Genomic DNA, 12,718 nt, shown 5'->3' on the forward strand with positions numbered 1-12,718 from the left:
TCAAGTACCTTCAAGGAACTCAAAACTATGCCTTATGGTATCCTAGAGATACAGATCTCACACTTCATGCTTGTACAGATGCAGATTGGGCCGGAAGCGTGGATGATAGGAAGAGCACAAGTGGTGGTGCATTCTTTATGGGTTCCAGATTAGTATCTTGGTTCAGCAAGAAACAAAGTTCGATTGCTTTATCTACAGCTGAAGCAGAATATGTGGCTGCTGCATCTTGCTGCACTCAACTCCTTTGGATGATGCAGACCTTGCAGGATTTCCAAATCACTTGTACACCACCTATCTCCATCTTATGTGATAATACAAGTGCAATCAGCATTTCAAAGAACGTAGTCATGCATTCAAAGACCAAGCACATACTGATCAAGTATCACTTTCTCAGGGAACAAGTGCTTGAACAAAAGGTCAAGTTGCTGATATACTCACCAAACCATTGCCCAGGGAGACCTTTGAATACCTCAGGAAAAAGCTGGGGGTTGTTGATGCATCATCTTGTTGTTGAATCTCATTGTTGGTTGTACGCAAGTTTCATATGGGGTATACGCGTACATTTGCTGGGTTGCGGATTGGTCGAAGATCGAATGACACAGGTTCAAGGGGAGCATATAATGCATTGTTGGCATTATGGTAGAAGATCTTGGAGGAAGTACAGAAGGAGATCATGGATGTTGATCTGAATATTGCTGCAATATGTCTCTATCTCTTTCATGGTCATTTATGGTGTTTGGTGGATTATGGTTCTTCTTGAAAAAGTTTCTTTCCTTTTGCAGATCTAGTTTATAGTCAGGGGGAGCATGTTCTCAGAGGGAGCATAACCCTTTGCCCTTGATGTCAAAGGGGGAGAATGACGTTGAGGATCTTGAGGTTGCCATCAAGTCCAAAGGGGGAGATTGTTGGCATTATGATTCTGGTTTGGCTCTATGGTACAAGTGTTGTACTTGATGGCAACTCACTGAAGTGGCAAATCTCTGTTCAGGCTCTCAAAATGATGGAAAATAAGAGGTTCACAAGTGCATCATTCAAAAGGTGCGGACCCGCAGGTTCGTCGTCCAGGAAGTGCAGTCATACCCGCAAGTTCTTCATTCAGAAGGTGCGGTCCCCCAGTTCACTCACTCCAATGCAGGGAAGCGCGCTCACGTGGGGTTTCTTATGTTTGGCCCTTGGTATTTAGCCCGTCGTTCATGATCCTATGGTTTTGGCCCGTGGTATAGGATCTAAATTATTGAACCCCTTTTTGGATCCCTTGTATTGGTTTTCGATGGTTTTGTCCCATGGTTTGAATAAGGGCTTGCCTATAAAAAGGAAAGGAGATCTCTTGTCTAGACACTTGTGAAATTTGAATATCTTAAGATCTGAAATTTTGGGTGATTGGTTCTAAAAGCTAGATCTAAATCAAGGAGAAAACTTAAGGCGAATCTATTGATAAGTCGTGATCTCTCGGGCGCATGATCAGATCTGTGGATCTGACTGTCTGTGGCACATTGGAGGACTGTTAACTTGGCCCTAATTAGAGGATCGCAGGCGATCCACGACGTGAGTGCGGAGGTACGTAGCGCAGAAGAAGGCGCAGTACGGGGGGTACGCAGTGCAACAAAAGGCGCAGTGCGAGGTATGCAGCACAGAAGAAGGCACAGTGCGGAGATACGCAGGGAAACAGAAGAAGTAGCTGCAGAGGTACGCTGTCAGGCAGACAGTGCAGGTGCGGATCTGAGCAAAGGTACGCAGGGTAGCAGAACGAGTGGTGCGGAGATACGCAGAGCAGAAGACCGACCAGTGCGGATCTGCACAGTTTAGACACAGAAGAGCTGTGGATATTCGCAGGCCTCTATTGGTGAATCTGAAAATTAATGAAACGTGGTCCTTAAAGAAGTAAAAGAGCAAGGGGGGTTGTAGCTCCCTTCCAGGAGAGACTGGAAAATGAGAAAGAGTTGTAGCTCTCTGTAGGTTGCAGCCTGCGTACTGGTAAAGGACTGCACCAGTACAAAATCCTTGTAAAAGAAGTTTCTAATTGAAAGAAGATAGAGACATATAGCAGCAGGTGGTTTTCACCCACATTGGGTTTCCACCTTATATCTGGTGTTCTTTGGTGTGCCTATCTATTTTTCTTGTTCTTGTTCATTATTATATGGTACTGACATACAATTTAATGATCAATATCTGAAGAATAAATTAAAGTATAAATCTGGAAGAATTTGATAATACTGATTCACCCCCCCTCTCAGTATTATTTCCAACAGTTATGTCTTTTGGCTTAACTAATGCTCCTGCTACTTTCATGACAGTAATGAATGATGTACTCAGGCCTTTTATTGATGATTTTGTAATTGTATATTTAGATGACATTCTTATATTTAGTAAAACATGGGAAGAACATTTGAAGCATGTAAAGCAGACTTTAGATGTTTTGAAAAGAGAAAATCTTTGTGCTAAGCTATCAAAATGTGAATTTGGCAAAACATCTTTGAATTATTTGGGTCACATTATAGGGGTTGGTGAATTGAAGATAGATCCCTCTAAGGTTGCAGTCATTGTAAACTGGCCTAAACCCAAATCTGCTACAGAAGTTAGAAGCTTCCTAGGAGTAGCACAGTATTGGAGAAAGTTTATTTCTAACTTTTCCTTGATTGCAGCTCCCTTACATGCTTTAACAGGATTGAACAAGATGTTTCAGTGGGGAGGCAAACAGCAAAAAGCCTTCAACACCTTAAAAGAAAACATTAGTACAGCACCAGTACTAGCACTTCCCGATCTTCAAAGATCCTTTGAGATTGAAACAGATGCCAGTGACTATGCCATGGGAGCAGTGTTGATGCAGCATGGTAAACCCATATGTTATCATTCTGAGACATTTAATTCTGAAGTAGTTAATTATCCCACATATGATAAAGAATTGTATGCATTAGTACAAAGTGTGAAAAAGTGGAAACATTAGCTAATGGGAAAAGAGATAGTTATACATACTGATCATCAACCACTTCAATATTTACACTCACAAACTAAGTTGCAACAATTAAGACACTATAGGTGGATGGGTTTTCTACAACAATTTAATCTTATCATCAGATATAAAAAGGGCACACACAATAAAGTTGCAGATATGTTTTCCAGACCAATCATAAATGCATCTACTATACTTAAGCATAATTCAGTATTGCATGAAAGCTACATTGAACAATATGCTCAAGATATAGATTTTAAAGATGTATACACAACTTTAAGTCATGGCAAACAAGTAGAAGAATTAGATTATCATGTTGAGGACCAACTCGTGTATCATTTCGGAAAGTTATGCATTCCTCAAACCGAAAGAGTAAAGATAATTCGAGAAGCACACACTTCTCTAATATTAGGTCACTTTGGTGTAAGTAAAATAGTTGCACAGTTGCAAAGATTTTGTTATTGGCCAAAAATGAATGAGATAGTTTCTAGATATGTAAGAGGGTGTACTATGTGTGCTAAAAGCAAGCCCAACAATAGAAAACTAGGCTTGTACACTCCATTACCAGTTCCTTCTCATCCTTGGGAAAGTATTTCCATGGAATTTGTTGGGGGACTGCCTAAATCTAGAAAAGGTCATGACTATTTATATGTTATTGTGGATAGGTTCAGCAAAATGTGTATTTTAATACCTTGTAACAAACAAATTACAGCTGAACAAATAGCAAAGTTGTTCTTTCAACATCTATGGGTTCATTTTGGATTACCCACTTCCATTGTATCTGATCGAGATACCTGATTTGTTCTGAAATTTTGGTCGAGTCTGTGGGAATTGATGGACACTAGACTGAAGAAGAGCACAAATTCTCATCTGCAAACAGACGGCCAAATAGAGGTGGTCAATAGGACAGTGATCTAGTTGCTCAAAGGCTATTGCAGCAAGCATCCCAAGCTTTGGGATGAACATCTATGTTATGTGCAGCATGCTTACAACTGAGCTAAACATTCTTCTACACAGAGATATCCTTTTGAGACCTGTTTTGGTTTCATACGAAGGTCTCCCTTGGATTTTATCTTTGGTAAAGACATAGCGGTTGATGGACACAGTGATGTGGATAAGGCAACCAGGTTCATTGAACAAATCCAAGAGATTCACCAGGCAGTACAGGAACAAATGGAAAAATGCCAAGCCAAGTACAAGGCAAGGCATGATAAGCATTGGACTGAGCATAGTTTTGAAGTTGGTGATCAAGTCTGGCTATATATCAGAAAAGACAGAATGCAAGGTGAAGGTAAGAAGCTGAAGCCGATAAGGTATGGACCTTTCAAGATACTTGAGAAAATTGGTGAGAATGCTTTTCACCTTGATTTGTCAACTTACATGCACATCTATTCAGTAGTTAATGCAGAAAGCTTGAGACTATTTAAACCTTCATTGATCGAAGATCCCGAAGAGCAGAGTCAATTTCTTTCTATTGATGATCTGTTGCCTGAATATCTCAATGAATTGCAAGAAGATACAGTTCTGGACATAAAGGTGAGAACTATGCGCAGAGGGGATCTTGAGTACCTTAGGATTGGGCTCAAAGGTTCAAAACCAATAAGTGCAAGATGGATAGAAATTGGGGAAGCGAGGAATCTATACCCTCACTTGATTGAAGCTTAAAAACCAACTTTTGGTGGTCCAAAAGCTTTTTCACTGGGAAGGCTGTGATCCAATTGGATCCTAGAATGCACTCTAAGTTTTCATGAACTCTTAAAATTATGCCAAAAATTCAAAGCTTTAAAATATCAAGCTTATCAGAGATATCCTCGTAATAGTTGCAATTTTTTATTAGCGCGGAGCAACGAGGACCCTCGGTCAAACGCGCAGACTGTTGGCCCATGGTAATGCATTGTCACGAACTAGCAAAACAGGAGGCCTTTTTGTGAAACGGGGGTGGTTTCTGATATATGACAGTGAGTTCATAAAGTTCCCAGGAAAATTTGAGATGCATTAGTGGGGTAAACCCCTCAAAGAATGAAAAGCTTCGAACACTCGGACCAGAAAGGTTATGAAATGTAAAGGATATTGTGTCGATTCCGTTGGGGGTGGGATTCCACAAAACCAGCAGGATAACAAAAGGGCTTGAGGCGATAAGTGGTTTCAACCAAGTCCTGCTCGATGCCACACATCGATTAACACGTGTCCAATGGAAGAGAGAGAAAATCTCTTACATCGAGTGGGTAACCATCGAGCTACTCAACCGCCTGATATGAGCGACAACCGTAAGATTTAGGGGGCCCAGATCAATGGCGGAGACATGTCCCGATGGGTGACCAGATTTGATGAGGTTATAGAGTAAGATCACATGGGATTTCAAATACGACAGGGACGATGTGCTGCCAAAATATTAAGTTTCATGGGCATTCCTGGAGCAAATGGAAATAACAACCATTCAAACATGTCTGAGAGAGCTGACACACTCATCTATTACAGAATAGGTGGCCACCTCCCTGTGAAGTGTTATGCAGTGACTGTAAACGCCGAAAGAAGGGATTCAGATGGACAGAGGTGGGGAATCAGGAAGCCGAGAAGCGGAAACGAACAGTCAGAAAGCAGATTGGCTTTAAAGCCACAGACTGATAGAGAAAGTAGGAGAAGCGAGTTAGCAAGAGTTAGTTAGACGCAGAAAGCTGAGAGCAGAGAGAAGAAGCTGAGCTAACCTGCAGAAGCAAAGGCAGCATCGAGCCAGACAGAGACAGAGAGAGTCAGAGAGTCTGTGTGCTCTAGAGAAGGCTTGAGAGGTTCAAGTGAACTCCTCTGTATATGCTTGTCATGTGTGAGTCTCAGATTGGGCTCATACTATGGTGACCATTAGTGGTCGAGTTTTAGTAAGGAGAGTCTGTGTACTCCAGAGACTTGGGGGATCCAAGTACAGTCCTACTGAATTGTATCTGCTGTGTGAGACTCAAATTGAGCTCACTGTTATAAAAAATCTGCTTTTGAAAACATAATAGAGAGGCCACCACTGAAGGTTGGACCTAGAGATATAGTCGAGGAGTGTTGGGTGAACTCCTTATTAAACTTGTTGTGTTTACATGTTTTGCTCATTATGTTTTATCTAACTGCTTTAGTGCCTGTGTATTTCGTAATCTTATCGATCTGTTGCATAAAATAACATAGGCACATCCATGCACATGAGTCTGTAATACCTTAATTTTTTGTCTTAGATCAATTTCAAATTATTCCATATGTTTCTATATTTCCAATCAAAAAGCTTACATTTAACATCCAAAAACTGGACACTAAGGGAAATCCTAGATCTGTTATCTTTTGGACACCCTTAATCCAAAAATGTTCCACTGAGTTCACCTATAATGATTTCATTGATTCATTTGTTCACCCATTTGTTAACATGCTAAGAAATAGAAATCAACCCAGGATTAGTGATGAAATAAAGAAAGTTTTACAATTGTCAAAACACATTAGAACAGGAGATTGGTATTTATACCAGAACTGCACTGAAATTAGGGTGTATGGATGTCAACTTAGTCCATATAAGCTGCCAAGATATCTCCCCATGCAGATATTTACACTAGAATATATCAGGCAGATCATAAATTCAGATGATGTTAATTTTTTATCAGCCAAGAAGAAAACACAGTTTAACATCAAGAACCATCATGGTCCTTTTATCTGCAATAATAGGGATGTTGGAGAGGAAGCAAAAAGAGGTTTACAAGAAAGGAAGTTTAGTGATAGTTTCAAATGGAAGTATGATCCTTTGGGTGTCATAAACAAACTGAGACTCAAGTTTAAATTGAGCCCTTTTATGCATGATTCCAAGCTCAAGATTGAAAGATATGCCAACCAGTCAGAGTGGTTGGAAAACACCTTACTGGATATGGAAGAGTAGGTGGATACTAGTTCCATTCTACATACTCCTACCCTACAGGATAGAAATGCAAAAAGGACTAGAGAAGAAGGTTCTTGCTCAAACAAAGATACAACAGATAACAAATTTGAAATAATGTATAGTAAAAGAACAAAGTTGAATCCAGTAAATGAGCAAGAAGAAGTAACTAATGCAATTGAGATCATTGATACAGACACTATAATTAAATAAAATTCACTTCCATCAGTTTGAAAGGAAACTCACCAGCCTTAAACTTCTAGTGCTCAGATCATCCAGAAGCAACATAGTGTTGAATTCTCTTCTTCAAGTGAACCAATGGACAAAGAGATAGGTATCAAAGAAAGATAAAAAGATATTAAGACCAAAAATGAAGAAATAAAAGATGAAATATATTCACAGTACTTGAAACAAACTCTTGGCGGCTAGAACAGATTACTTTTGGCATTTGATTATAAGACAAGAAAAATGTAGATGACCTTTTTGCAGCCCACAGTACAACATCCTAAGTCATCAGCAGATTACAGAAAGACGGATTATGAGATTCCTGCCAAAGATGTTCATCCTATAGACCAAATAGAATTTCATAAGCAAGCTAGAGAAACGCTATACTCAATTATGACCAACAAAGCTATGAGTGTACAACAACTACAAAATTCTATAGAAAATATCAAAGCACAGTTAAAACTAGACAAGGCATCCTCACAAGCTGAATATAACATAATTAAATCCCTTGAATATTTAGTTATTGAAGTGGGATATGATCCAAAGAATGTCAAAGGTGCAATAGAACTCATTAAGAAAAAGAATGCAGACATTGTTGCATTGAAGAAGTAGATAAAATTGCCTCCTACTGAACATCCACAAACCAAGGAAGTTCTAGAGAATCAAAACCAAAAAGATGAGATGATGAACCTCATTCTTCAGTTAATTGCTCAATTAACAGAAATGGAAAATGAAATGGATAAGTTAGTGTAGGAGAAAAAGACCAGCATGGAAGCAGTTACTGTCACTACTATTCGTACAGTTACTACAATAGTTCCTTCTACTTTAGCAGCTTCAACAACTAGAACAGTTCCAGTAGTTACAACACTTCCCACTACATCAGCCACTACATCAACAACAGTAGCTCCTCCCAGTGATGAAGTAGGTAAACTAATCAATGCTATGCAGGTTATGTCCATCCAAACAAATGAAATAAATAGACTTAAAGATCAAATAAAAAGTCTAGAATATGAAAAGAAGTTGGCACAAATCATGCATAAAAATGAAACACATAAGTCAAACAGATTGACTAAGAGAATACAGAAGTTAGAGAAAGAATTAACATTGAAAGAACCACTTGCCCAAGCAAAGCAGCAACTGTGGGCCAATATCATTAACTTTGTTAATGATATTTGGCCATCCATCCAAGTCATCTTTAAGTAGAAGGATTTAATCAAGGAAGCAACTGAAGCTCTTCAAAAGGTTAAGGAAGAAATTGGTAAGAAGCCAGAGGAGGCCAATGAAATCATTAAGTTTCTTAATTCCAAGAACAAATAGGAATTGGAAGAGATTGGCATAAGTGACATGACTGAAACAATTCTAGAAGTGAAAAAGATAATCTCTAAGAGGAACTTGATGGTACAACTTGAATACAAGTGTCAAAACATGGAGCTTGTAATAACTAGATTTATGGTGAAATTTGATGTTTTGAGACAGAAAGGCCTGCCAAATCCTTTGGTTCTTAATGATAGGTTGATGAGGCATGAAGACTACGATAAGAAAATCAGAGAAGTGGCCAAGGAACAAGCAAACAATTCAGCCATGAAAGGAATTCCAACAGGAAAAGTGCTCTATCAGACTTTTGAGAATCTCTTTTACCTCCAGCATGAGGTAAAATATCTCTTTATCAACAAACCTACTTTTGCAAAATACATAGAGGCTGATGAAATCTTCAAAAGAATGGTAAAGATTAAATTACTAGATGCAGAGTCTTGGGAAAAGTTGAATGATTTACTATGAAAATGAAAGGTAAAATAGTAAAGAGTAATAGATCAGTTAAGTTAAAGAGTATCATATGAATGACAGAGTTTAAAAGTCAAAGGCAGAGTTTAAAGATAATGCTAGTGTAGAGGAACAACAAAAGATCAAAACAACAAACAACAAAATCAATAAAAGCAGGGACATCTAGCCTTTAGAATCCTAGGTGTCTCTATCTTCTTGCATGAAGATATTTCTTTTTCCTTGAATAATTCCTAAACCAGTTTAGGATATTTTGTAATAATGTTTTGTATAAATACTTCATAATTTGAAGTATTGGAGTGTGGATTTATGAACATTTCTATATTGGAACTCATCTACAACCTGGGGGTGTATTGTACCATTTTCAAGTCAACAGACTAGACAAGTAATAAAGGAATTGCATTATAGGATTAATGTGTTGGGAAACTTCATTGAAGTATCTTTCAATTGTTCAAATTGTTATTTTCTTAAGTATTCCATAAACTTGTATGTTTTCCAAATTTAAATGTTATAATAGGAATATTATTGCAGAATATGTTTAATTACACTCTATTCTGAACTGTTATTCATTTTAATGTTTTCTTCTGATATCCAGAGTAGGGAATTATTCATTTCTCCCTAATTTTGATTGACCTCTTTCATTTTCCTCATTATCTAGTTTTAAGGAATCCTTAACTGCTCCTTGATCCCGATTGAAAACCACTTCACCCTTCAGCCCAAAATATCTAAATGTGCTTAGCTACCTTGCCCTATGAGCACTTCATTTAGAACTTGATTCAGTCCTGTTTTCTTGACACATTGACTCCATAGCCCAATGGAAAATAGACAGTATTCTATCCATCTAAATCAGTGATTCCACCACCAAAGCAAATCAAAAGCAAATCAAGCTTACATAACTAGCCTAAAATCAATTAACTCAACAAGGTTAAATTATTAAGAGAGAGCCCTCTCTGAGAATTAGGAATGCTAGGTCCTAATCTCAAAAGTAGGTTTGTGGTTACCTCTATTATTTCTTTAAACACAACACAACAACCCTAGAGAAAGTTTTGGAGTGATAATAGTAGACACATTAATGTTTTAGTTTAACTGCTATGTTATGTTTTGGAGGTTTTCGTTTTTGGGCATATTTTTTTGTTGTTGAATGTGTGCAAAATTGACCCCAAAAAAATTATTGGAATCACAAAGTTAGTAGTGTTGGAAGTCATTATATTCGCTTTTTGTTGTTCAAAATGTTTTGAATTTGAATCTTTTTTCTGGCTCAAGAATGAGAGAGTTATATTATATGGCATCTAATCCTTTTATTTTTTGACTTGCTAGTTTATCAAAATAGTGTATGAATGTTTTGACCTAGTTTAAGAGTTCACTAGTTGGCCAATTCTACTATACTTATGTTTTCCTTGAGAATTGTAGCATTGATCTGCCAATTCTCCTACAGTTGGGTTTTCCTTGAGAATTACAACACTGATCTGCCAATTATCCTACAACTGGGTTTTCCTCGAGAATAGCAGTATATGCTTCTATTGGCTTTGGATATTGATTTGGTTTTTACTTATATTATAGCCCTCCTTTCACATCATATGATTATGTCGAACAGTTTGAAGGATGACATGTTCCATAAAAAGTAGTTTACACGGTGAAAGGTTTGAATCAACTATAGCTTTAGCAATGATTTTATTAAGAACCATTGGGATACTCAATATGAATTAGATTTATTCAGTGTTAGTCTATTCGATCTGGCTTGTGTTCTTTTCTCTTGGGGATTAGTGCTTATCTTCATAGATCTATATACTTAGCTTATTTATTTACACCATCTATTTTAGTTCATGCATCAGCTACGCAGGAACGAGCAATAACACAAGCATTCAGATTGCAGTTTGATTCAACATAAATTGACAACTTAAATTATGCATGCTTCCAAGAGCAAGAACAATAATTTTATCAGAGCTTCAAAGAAGGGGAATAATGGTGTTGTTACAAGGAATATCATCTAATATGCAATGAACCAGATTCCATAGACCTCTCAAGTGATGATGAATTAAACCTGATATCTCACAAGAGATTGGTTTGTGAGATTCACATACCATTAAATTCCTCAGTTGGCACAAAATCTCAGTGCAAACCAAAGTCCAAATCCAAATCCAAGAGGAAATCCAAAGTGCCCAACAAGGAAAAACAGAGTATTATGTGAATCAGTCCCCAATGTATAGGGTACAGTGAGCTGTAAATACTGCGGAGTGAGATGAAGAAGATGGGGGAAATGGGTTGCAGAGATTCGGGATTCCTCCAGAGGAGTCAGGCTATGGCTTAGGACTTATGATACAACAGAATACACTGCACACACTTATGATAATGCTTCATCTCAAAGGACCATTAACATTTACCAACTTCTCTACCAAAAAAGCAAGGAATCCATCACCGTGATTATCATCGGACTTTGCTTCTACATATTGCATCTCGGAAGAAAGTTCAAGTGGGTATTGTTTTGCAACCTATTCTTCAACTTATGTACAGTTAGTGGGTACACAATATTCAATATTTTAGGATGATTCATATTTCTTGGAAGAATTTGGACATACTTTTGAAATGGATGATTGTGGGATCTTAGCAACTGAATTGAATAAGGATTCTCTGGATCTACCCGATGAAGAAAATGATCTTTTGAGCTTTTGTTATCTTGGAGTATGGATGACTGTATGAGATGGTCCCTGCTTCCACTATTTGCAGTGCATGTCTTTATGATAAAAAAATATTGTGTTAAAACATGGGTTACACAGTATAGTTGTTTCTGTAAATATGTTGAATCGGCATTCGTAGATTTTTGTGACGGATAATACAATGTCGGGTTTTTAGATGTCGTGTAGGGAACTCCATATGAATGCATGTGGCACTGTTGTAAGGTGTGGTTTTTTCAATATATGTATTGATATAAATATATTTAATTTCTATATAATCTGAGTAAATATAATGATTAAGAGTATTTGTTTGGTTATAAGGATGTAAAGGGGTTAGACTATGTATGTTTTTGTAAATTGTTTGCAATTAAATTTCTCTTGTCTCACAAAAAACGGGGTATTATACACAAATTTCCCTTGTTCCACAAACAAAGGGGTCTTATATACCAATTTGGTATTGGGCTTGGTCGTGACCTTAAATTTTTTCTCAAATTTATAGTTAAAACATATAAACATGTTCTTGAAATTTATAAGGTCATGACCAAGCCCGATACCAAATTGGTATATAACACTAATTGGGTTGCCCAACCATATTCTTTTATATATGTGTATGATGTATAGTATGGAATTTGGAATTTTGGTTAAGTGTAATAACTAAACAATAGACTTGACTAAATAAGAAGTAGAGAGGCATAGTCCAAGTTTAGCACAACTGGTTTGATCTAGTCATTGGGTTGAAATAACCATATTGCCACGCATCACAAGAATGTGGTTGGGAAACCTAATTTGACCTAACATCTAAAATGTAAACATACCATACACAAAATATTACATACAATGAAGCTCCAACTAGGCATGGCATCAAATATGGCATGTGGCTTTTATAATCATATCATACAACCCACCCTATTACACCCTAGTGTTCTCCGCAAGCTTGGTGCAGTGCTCACCTAGTTCCGCAACTCGCATAGCATGCAAATATCAATGCTTATACAATACAAGAGTTTTCTTCTACCCATACCACACCCATTCCAAACTTCGTGGCTCAAACTTGTGGCCTGCGATGCACATGCCACATTTGTGTGTCCTCTCTTCCATGAAATTGGTTTGCGCCCAATTTGCCTTATGCACTCTTCCACTATGCACAACTCTTGTGTGATTTGTCCCCACACTTGGTTGTTTCTTCATTCCCTCCTC

The 12,718-nt window shown here is 37.6% G+C and overlaps 1 pseudogene; it reads left to right on the forward strand.

Annotated features, from left to right (window-relative positions):
* Positions 1–10,753: 10,753 nt before the first annotated feature.
* LOC149144182 (ethylene-responsive transcription factor CRF3-like) lies at positions 10,754–11,546 on the forward strand (annotated as a pseudogene).
* The last annotated feature ends 1,172 nt before the right edge of the window (positions 11,547–12,718 follow it).

This window comes from Pinus tabuliformis, chromosome X (assembly GCF_031772625.1).
Source record: "Pinus tabuliformis cultivar Carrire ecotype Pingquan chromosome X, CPIR1, whole genome shotgun sequence".
Classification (NCBI taxonomy): domain Eukaryota; kingdom Viridiplantae; phylum Streptophyta; class Pinopsida; order Pinales; family Pinaceae; genus Pinus; species Pinus tabuliformis.